Source organism: Sapajus apella, unplaced genomic scaffold, assembly GCF_009761245.1.
Source record: "Sapajus apella isolate SASKATOON/1434 unplaced genomic scaffold, GSC_monkey_1.0 scaffold97, whole genome shotgun sequence".
Taxonomy (NCBI): domain Eukaryota; kingdom Metazoa; phylum Chordata; class Mammalia; order Primates; family Cebidae; genus Sapajus; species Sapajus apella.
Window position 1 is genome coordinate 5,385,067 of NW_022437037.1, and position 8,331 is coordinate 5,393,397.

The window sequence follows — 8,331 nt, forward strand, 5'->3', positions numbered from 1 at the left end:
CCCTCGCAGGGCTTGTTGGGGTGTGCCTGGCCAATACCGGCCCCTTGTCTGTACTCCAGGCTCTGACAGGAGTGGGGGAAAAGCATCTGTGTCTCCTTCAAGCCGAAAAGGGGTGTGGAGAGCAGCCCGTCTGCAGCCATGGCGGGCCTGTTGAGAGCAGGAAGACAAAAAAGAGATGTGGCATCTTTAACTGCACCTCCAGAGAATCGAGTTTGACGTTGAGAAATTGAATAGTAAAAGGCACTTGGAAAGTGGGGGGAGGGGGCCGAGTGGGAGGAGGACGTAAAGGCTGATGACGGTAATGGGAATTCGGAGAGGGCATTACAGGGAAGACTTCCTTCTAATTCATCTTCCAAGCTCTGTGCCAAAACAGCATTTGGCATGGTTCACAGGGAGCGATTGTGTGATAATGAACCCTAAGGTGTCCCTTAATTGAAGACTGAGCATTGCGGTTTGTGCCAAGAGTCATAAATGGTGCAGGCTTGCGGAGGATGCATTTTCTTAAATGTATCGGTAAGTACAGATTAGCGCTTGTCCCCAGTGAAATGCCCATACTATAAATTATGGAAATCTCTTTCTCTCTGATGCAATCTTTTATTACGGGGAGGGGGTGTAGCACGACAGGAGGCAGGGGAGAAAGTTTGCAAGCATATGAAATTTGGCCTCTCATTAACATGGCGCCCAAGGAAGATGACTTTCATCAGCAGTCTGCTGTACTGGAAGGCTAAAGTGCTTGAAATGTACCAAGTTCAGCGGTTGTGTTCCATTAAGAAAGATGCGTGGTCATCACTGCAAGGGCGGTCAGGGTCGGGGAGGCGGGGTGGGCGAGTGCCCAGTCTGTCTTCTGAACGTGTGCCCCACCCCCACCTGCCACCGCACTTGCCTACAGGGTCTCTGCCAGCTGCCCAAGCTCAGGATTCCTCAAGGACCCTGCTGAGCCGATCCCAGCCCCACCCAGAAGTTTGGGCTGAGGTTGGGGAGTTCTCAGCCAATGCACCTTGATCAGCACCCCTGGCCTGTCAGTTAGGAGGCACCATCTTTCCAGGGTCACTCAAAAGTGACCACCCATGATGTCCCACAGCCCCCACAGTACAGTAGGGTCTGCTGGGGCACAGATGGCACAGTGCAGCGCCTGGTCCATGAGAACATGGGTCGCCCCAGAGCTGCAGCTTCTAGCTGGCTACAGCCCCACTGTCTCCCAGCCCCACTTCTGGTCCACAGGGCCCAGCTGGGGGTTTTTAAGATGAGAAGATGGGCTGGAGCAAATGGGCCTGATAGATGCTTAGAGATTAATGGCCAGAAAGTGGCTTGACACTCAATTCCGCAGGGGGCTGCCGGCCCTGGGTCTGTGTCTTGGGTGGAAGGAGAAGTGAAGACAACACTCATCGCCCTTGAAACAATGGCCATCTTGGCTGTCCTTTGTCTTGAAGGTGTTTCTGTAGCATCTACCAAGGGGTCCTGGCCCTTTCCAGACATCTGCTTCCAAGGTGGTCTCTGCACCCTAGGAGGTAGAAGGACTTAATCTCCCCATTTCACAGATGAGGGCTCAGTCAAAGGATGAGACCTGCCTTTATTTACATGGGCATGGAGGGGCCAGTTGTGTGCCAGGTTCTATGCTGCACACTCCAGCTGTGGCTTCAGAAGAAAGCATGACCACTGCCCTCTGGGGGCGCACTGACTTTTATAGTCACCACCAAGGAAGATGGTTGGCAGGATGGGGAGAAGATTTTTTTTTTTTTTTTGAGACGGAGTCTCATTTTGTTGCCCAGGCTGGAGTGCAGTGGCGTGATCTCAGCTCACTGCAACCCTCACCTCCCGGATTCAAGCAATACTCCTGCCTCAGCCTCCTGAGTAGCTGGGACTACAGGCACACGCCACTGCTCCCAGCTAATTCTTGTATTTTTAGTGGAGACACGGTTTCGTCATGTTGGCCAGGATGGTCTTGATCTCCTGACTTCATGATCCACCCACATCGGCCTCCCAAAGTGCTGGGATTACAGGCGTGAGCCACTGCGCCTGGCCGGTGAGAAAAATCTTAAAATTTAGGGTTGAGTACCAACCATGGACAACCCCAGAAGTGCATTACAGTGAATCATCATTTTCAATTCCGTATTTGCAAATTCACCTACTCACCGAAATGTATTTGCAACCCCCAAATCTGCCCTCACAGGGCATTTGCAGTCATTCACGCTGAAAAATGTGAGTGACTCAATGCACCTGTTCCCAGCTGAGGTAGAAAAGGCAACGTTCCGCCTTCTGGTTTCAGCTCTTGTGCCTTAAATAAGCACTTTTTCTTGCAGCCTACTTAGTGCCAAGGTTTCTGCATTTTTTTTTTTTTTTTTTTGGCGGTTTCACTGTCTAAAGCTGCCCCCAAGCATAGTACGAAAGGGCCGCCTAGCATTCCTAAGCACAGGAAGGCTGACATGCGGTGACAGAGACAACACACGCGCTCTGTTTCTTGCAGGCCTGAGCTACAGTGCTGTGGGCATGAGTTCAATGTTAATAAATGAATAATGTACATATTAAATAAGGGAACTATTTATTTATTTATTTACAGATGGAGTCTTGCTCTGTCTCCCCGGCTGGAGTAAAGTGGCACAATCTCGGCTGACTACAACCTCCACCTCCCTGGTTCAAGCAATTCTCTGGCCTCAGCCTCCTGAGTAGCTGAGACTACAGGTTCCCACCAACATGCCCGGCTAATTTCTTTGTATTTTTGGTAGACATGGGGTTTCAGCGTGGTCAGAGTGGTCTCAAACTCCTGACCTCAAATGATCCACACATCTCAGCCTCCCAAACAGTTGTGATTACAGGTGTGTTTTCGTGCCCGATCAATACGGAGTCTTTAAACAGAAACACACATAAAACAAGATTATGGAGTGCTGATGCATGCCTATAGTTCCAGCTAATAGGGAGGATGAGACAGGAGGATCAATTAAGCCCAGGAGTTCGAGGCTATAATGATCTATGTTCATGCCTATGAATAGCCACTGCATTTCAGCCTGGGCAACATAGCAAGACCCATCTCTTAAAAAAATGAAAAAGATGATGTGTAGATTGATGTGGCCACTGGCTTGTAAGAACCTTGCCTTGTATTTCCTTTAGGAGCAAGGGTTCGGTATTTGATGATTCGGTGTTTGCAGAGTCTTTATACATCACGACCACGAACAGCTATAATCCACTAGATCTTACTTTCCTATAAGAAAAATGCGATTTTTTTTTTTTTTGAGATAGAATGTTGCTCTTGTTGCCTAGGCTGGAGTGCAATGGCAGGATGTCCACTCACTGCAACCTCCGCCTCCCAGGTTCAAGCGATTTTCCTGCCTCGGCCTCCCGAGTAGCTGGGATTACGGAGATGCGCCACCACACCAGGCTAATTTTGCATTTTTGGTAGAGACAGGGTTTCTCCATGTTGGTCAGGCTGGTCTCGAACTCCCGACCTCAGGGGATCTGCCTGCTTCGGCCTCCCAAAGTGCTGGGATTATAGGCATGAGCCGCCATGCCAGCAGAAAATGCTATTCTTATCCTCCTTTGGAGACGAGGAAACAGATTTGAATAGGTTCTGGCCAGAGTCATACCATGGTTGTGCATATGTGAGTCATACCATGGGTGTGCATATGTGAGTCATACCATGGTTGTGCATATGTGAGTCATACCATGGTTGTGCATATGTGAGTCATACCATGGTTGTGCATATGTGAGTCATACCATGGGTGTGCATATGTGAGTCATACCATGGTTGTGCGTATGTGAGTCATACCATGGGTGTGCGAATGTGAGTCATACCATGGGTGTGCATAGCCAGGACTATGCTCCCCATTTTACAGATGAGGGCTCAGAGTTAGGCTGAGACCTCGCCTCACTCACGCAGGCATGGAGGGGCCGGTTCCGTGCCGAGTTCCTGCTGCACCTGCCGGGTTTTAAGTGGAGAGCCACACTCTTACGAGGCCTCCTCAATCCTCACTCTGGCTGCAACACCTGCCGGCCTTGCCACACCCACACATGAGCAGAGCCAGGCATATGTGCAAGGAACACCTACCATGATGCTGGTGGGGCCTGGCAAGTTCCGCCTACCTAAGGCAGCAGGGTGTGAGGCGTGAATGTGTGAATGCTTAAACGTGGGTCTGAGTCCTGTCTGCATCTCATACGACCTAACCTCTGGTATCCTAAGTGTGGGGCTAGAAGCCATCTGCCTGCCCATGGAGCTGTGGTAGGAGTCAATGGCACACATGTAAAGCGATTCACAACTCCTTCTTTTTTTTTTTTTTTGAGATAGAGTCTCGCTCTATCGCCCAGGCTGGAGCGCAGTGGCACAGTCTCAGCTCACTACAACCTCCGCCTCCCAGGTTCGAGCGATTCTTCTGCCTTAGCCTCCCAAGTAGCTGGGACTACAAGTGCCCACCACCACGCCCAGCTAATTTTTGTATTTAATAGAGATGGGCTTTCACTATGTTAGCCAGGCGGGTCTCGAACTGCTGACCTCGTGATCCGCCGGCCTCAGCCTCCCAAAGTGCTGGGATTACATGCCTGAGCCACCTCGCCCAGCCTGACACCTGGCTCTTAATGAGCTCTCAAAACCTGACAACCAGCCCAGTGCAGTGGCTCACAGCTGTAATCCCAGCACTTTGGGAGACCAAGGTGGGAGGATCGCTTGAGCTCAGGAGTTTGAGGCCAGCCTGGGCAACATAGTGAGACCCCATCTCTACAAAAATTTTATTTTAATTAGCCAGGCATGATGGTGCATGTCTGTAGTCCCAGCTACTTGGGAGGCCAAAGTGAGAAGATCCCTGGAGTCCAGGAAGTCAAGGCTGCAGTGAGCTGTAATCACGCTGCTGCACTCCAGCTTGGGTGACAGAGCAAGATCCTGTCTCAAAAAACAACAAAGAAAAGGGCAGACGTGGTGGCTCACACCTATAATCCCAGCACTTTGGGAGGCCAAAGTGGTGGACCACCTGAGGTACAGAGTTCAAGACCAGGCACCTGTAATCCCAGCTGCTTGGAAGGCTGAGGCAGGAGAATCGCTTGAATCCAGGAGTCGGAGGTTGCAGTAAACCGAGCTCACGCCACTACACTCCAGCCTGGGCAACGAGAGCAAAACTCTGTCTCAAAAAAAAAAAATCCTGGCAACCAACAGTAATGAGTGAGCGCAGGATTCTGACTGCTTCGGTGCCTCTGTCTGCTCCACTCTGAGTGCCAGGGACAGCCTGTGCAATGTGACAAAACGTCAGCTCAGCACTCACCCACCGGCTTCTCCTGGGTGCCCGAGGTCCCCAGGATATCACGAGCCCAGGGGCCTGGAGTCGAATTAGCTGAGCGGCTGGGAAAGAACAATGCCCACGGGGCAGGTGAGGCAACTCCAAGAGCAGCCGGGGCCGCCCCCAGACCCACAGCTGCAAGTAACAGATGTGTGGGTGACAACTTGGTCCACGGATGGGTGGAGTGAGGCTGTTCAATCCTGGCCCACAAGACGTTTCAGGAAACCCTACTTCAAGCACATTAAAAAGGAGTCAGATCTTTGGGGTGCCTCCCTCTTGTATCAGATTCTGTAACCTTGACTTCCCCGAGAAGAAGCTGCCTTGGACCCTGACCGGGAACGGGGTCCGTCCAACCGTCCCAGCTGTCACTCACTACCAACCATTCAGCTGAGCTCGCAGCGAGCCCCCGAGATCCACACGCCCTCCATTCACCAGGGTGCAGTCACGGTCTTGAGGCTGCAACTCTGTGTTTAAGGAAAAAGGACAGGACAGGCGCAGTGGCTCACCCCTGTAATCCCAGCACTTTGGGAGGCTGAGGCAGGTGGATCACCTTGGGTCGGGAGTTCGAGACCAGCCTGGCCAACATGGAGAAACCCCATCTCTACTAAAAATATAAAAACTTAGCCAGCATGGCGGCACATGCCTGTAATCCCAGCTACTCAGGAGGCTGAGGTAGGAGAATCGCTTGAACCCAGGAGGCAGAGGTTGCAGTGAGCCGAGATCGCACCATTGCACTCCAGCCTGGAGCGAAACTGCGTTGCAAAAAAATAAAGAAAATATAAAAGAAAAAAGGACAAAAAAATACAAGGTGAGCAGGGCACAATGGCACCCACCTGTAATTCCAGTACTTTGGGAGGCCAAGGTGGATGGCTTGAGCTCAGCAGGCTGAGATCAGCCAGCCTGGCCAAGATGGCAAAATCCCATCTCTATAAAAAATACAAAATTTGCTGGGGTGTGGTGGTACTCATCTGTAGTCCCAGCTACTTGGGAGGCTTAGGTGGGAGGATCACTTGAGCCCCAGAGGTGAAGGTCGCAGTGAGCCGAAATCATACCACTGTACTCCAGCCCGGGTGACAGAATAAGATCCTACCTAAAAATCATAATTAATTAGAAAAATAATTTTGGACCAGGCACAGAGGCTCATACCTGTAATCAATCCCAGCACCTTGGAAAGCCAAGGTGGTTGGATCACTTGAACCCAGGAGTTCAAGATCAGCCTGGGCAACATAGTGAGACCCCATCTCTACTAGTAAATCATAATTTTTTTTTTTTTTTTTTTGAGACGGAGTTTCACTCATGTTACCCAGGCTGGAGTGCAATGGCGCGATCTCGGCTCCCCGCAACCTCCGCCTCCTGGGTTCAGGCAATTCTCCTGCCTCAACCTCCTGAGTAGCTGGGACTACAGGCACGCGCCACCATGCCCAGCTAATATTTTTTTGTATTTTTAGTAGAGACGGGGTTTCACCATGTTGACCGGGATGGTCTCGATCTCTTGACCTCGTGATCCACCCGCCTCGGCCTCCCAAAGTGCTGGGATTACAGGCTTGAGCCACTGCGCCCGGCCCTTTTTTTTTTGGGGGGGGGATGCAGTCTCGTTCTCTCGCCCAGGCTGGAGTGCAATGGCACAATCTCGGCTCACTGCAACCTCCACCTTCCAGGTTCAAGTGATTCTTCTGCCTCAGCAGCCTTCCGAATAGCTGGGATTACAGGCACCCGCCATCATGCCCGACTAATTTTTGTACTTTTGTAGAGACGGGGTTTCACCACGTTGGCCAGACTGTTCTCAAACTCCTGACCTCAGGTGATCCGTCCACCTCAGCCTCCCAAAGTGCTGGGACTACAGGCGTGAGCCACTGCCCATGGCCAATAATTTTTTTAAAAAAAGATTAGTTGGTGACATGAAGAGACAATAGCTTTATTTGTGTACTTTTTTCCTTTTTTTAGACAGAGTCTTGCTCTGTGGCCCAGGCTGCAGTGCAGTGGTGCGATCTTGGCTCACTGCAACCACCTCCTGGGTTCAAGCAATTCTCCTGCCTCAGCTTCCCGAGTAGTTGGGACTACAGGTGCCTGCCACCAGGCCTGGCTGTGGTTTTGTATCGTTTTGTATTTTTAGTAGAGACAGAGTTTCACCATGTTGGCCAGGCTGGTCTCTAACTCCTGGCCTCATGTGACCTTCCAGCCTTGGCCTCCCAAAGAGCTAGGATTACAGCTGGCTTTCTGTATACTTTGAAAGGTTCTTCCCTAACTCCACTTCTTCTGTCAAGGGGAGAGAACGATCCACAATCCCCGTCAGGCAAAGGGGGCCCACAGACCTGGCTTTTGTTCCCATCTTGGACAGATGACTTGCTGCGACTTCAATAGATCACCTCTCTTGACCTCAGTTTTCTTTCCTTGGAATTGGACCACACAAGTGATTTCCAAATTATGTTAGGTTGGTATCAGGGATTTCATGGTTGTTTGATTCAAAGTTCAATAAAACATAAAATATTAAATGCATTTAAACATTTTTTTTTTTTTTTGAGGCAGAGTCTCACTCTGTCACCCAGGCTGGAGTGCAGTGGCACAATCTCAGCTCACTGCAGCCTCTCCCTCCCGGGTTCAAGCAATTCTCCTGCCTCAGCCTCCCAAGTAGCTGGGATTACGAGCACTTGATGCCATGCCCGGCTAATGTTTATATTTTTATTTTAATTTTATTTATTTATTTATTTATTTTGAGACAGAGCTTTGCTCTGTCACCAGGCTGGAGTGCAGTGGCACGATCTTGGCTCACTACTGCAACCTCCAACCCCCGGGCTCAAGAGATTCTCCTGCCTCAGCCTCTCGAGTAGCTGGGACTACAGACGCGTGCTACTATGCCCGGCCAATTTTTGTATTTTTAGTAGAAACGGTTTTTCACCATGTTGGTCAGACTGGTCTCGGACTCCTAATCTTTTTTTTTTTTTTTAAAAAAAACGGGGACCTCTTGATGAGCTCCTAATCTTGTGATCTGCCCGCCTCTGCCTCCCAAAGTGCTGGGATTACAGGCGTGAGCCACGATGCCCGGCTAAACATTTTTAAAAACAATTTTTAAGCATAA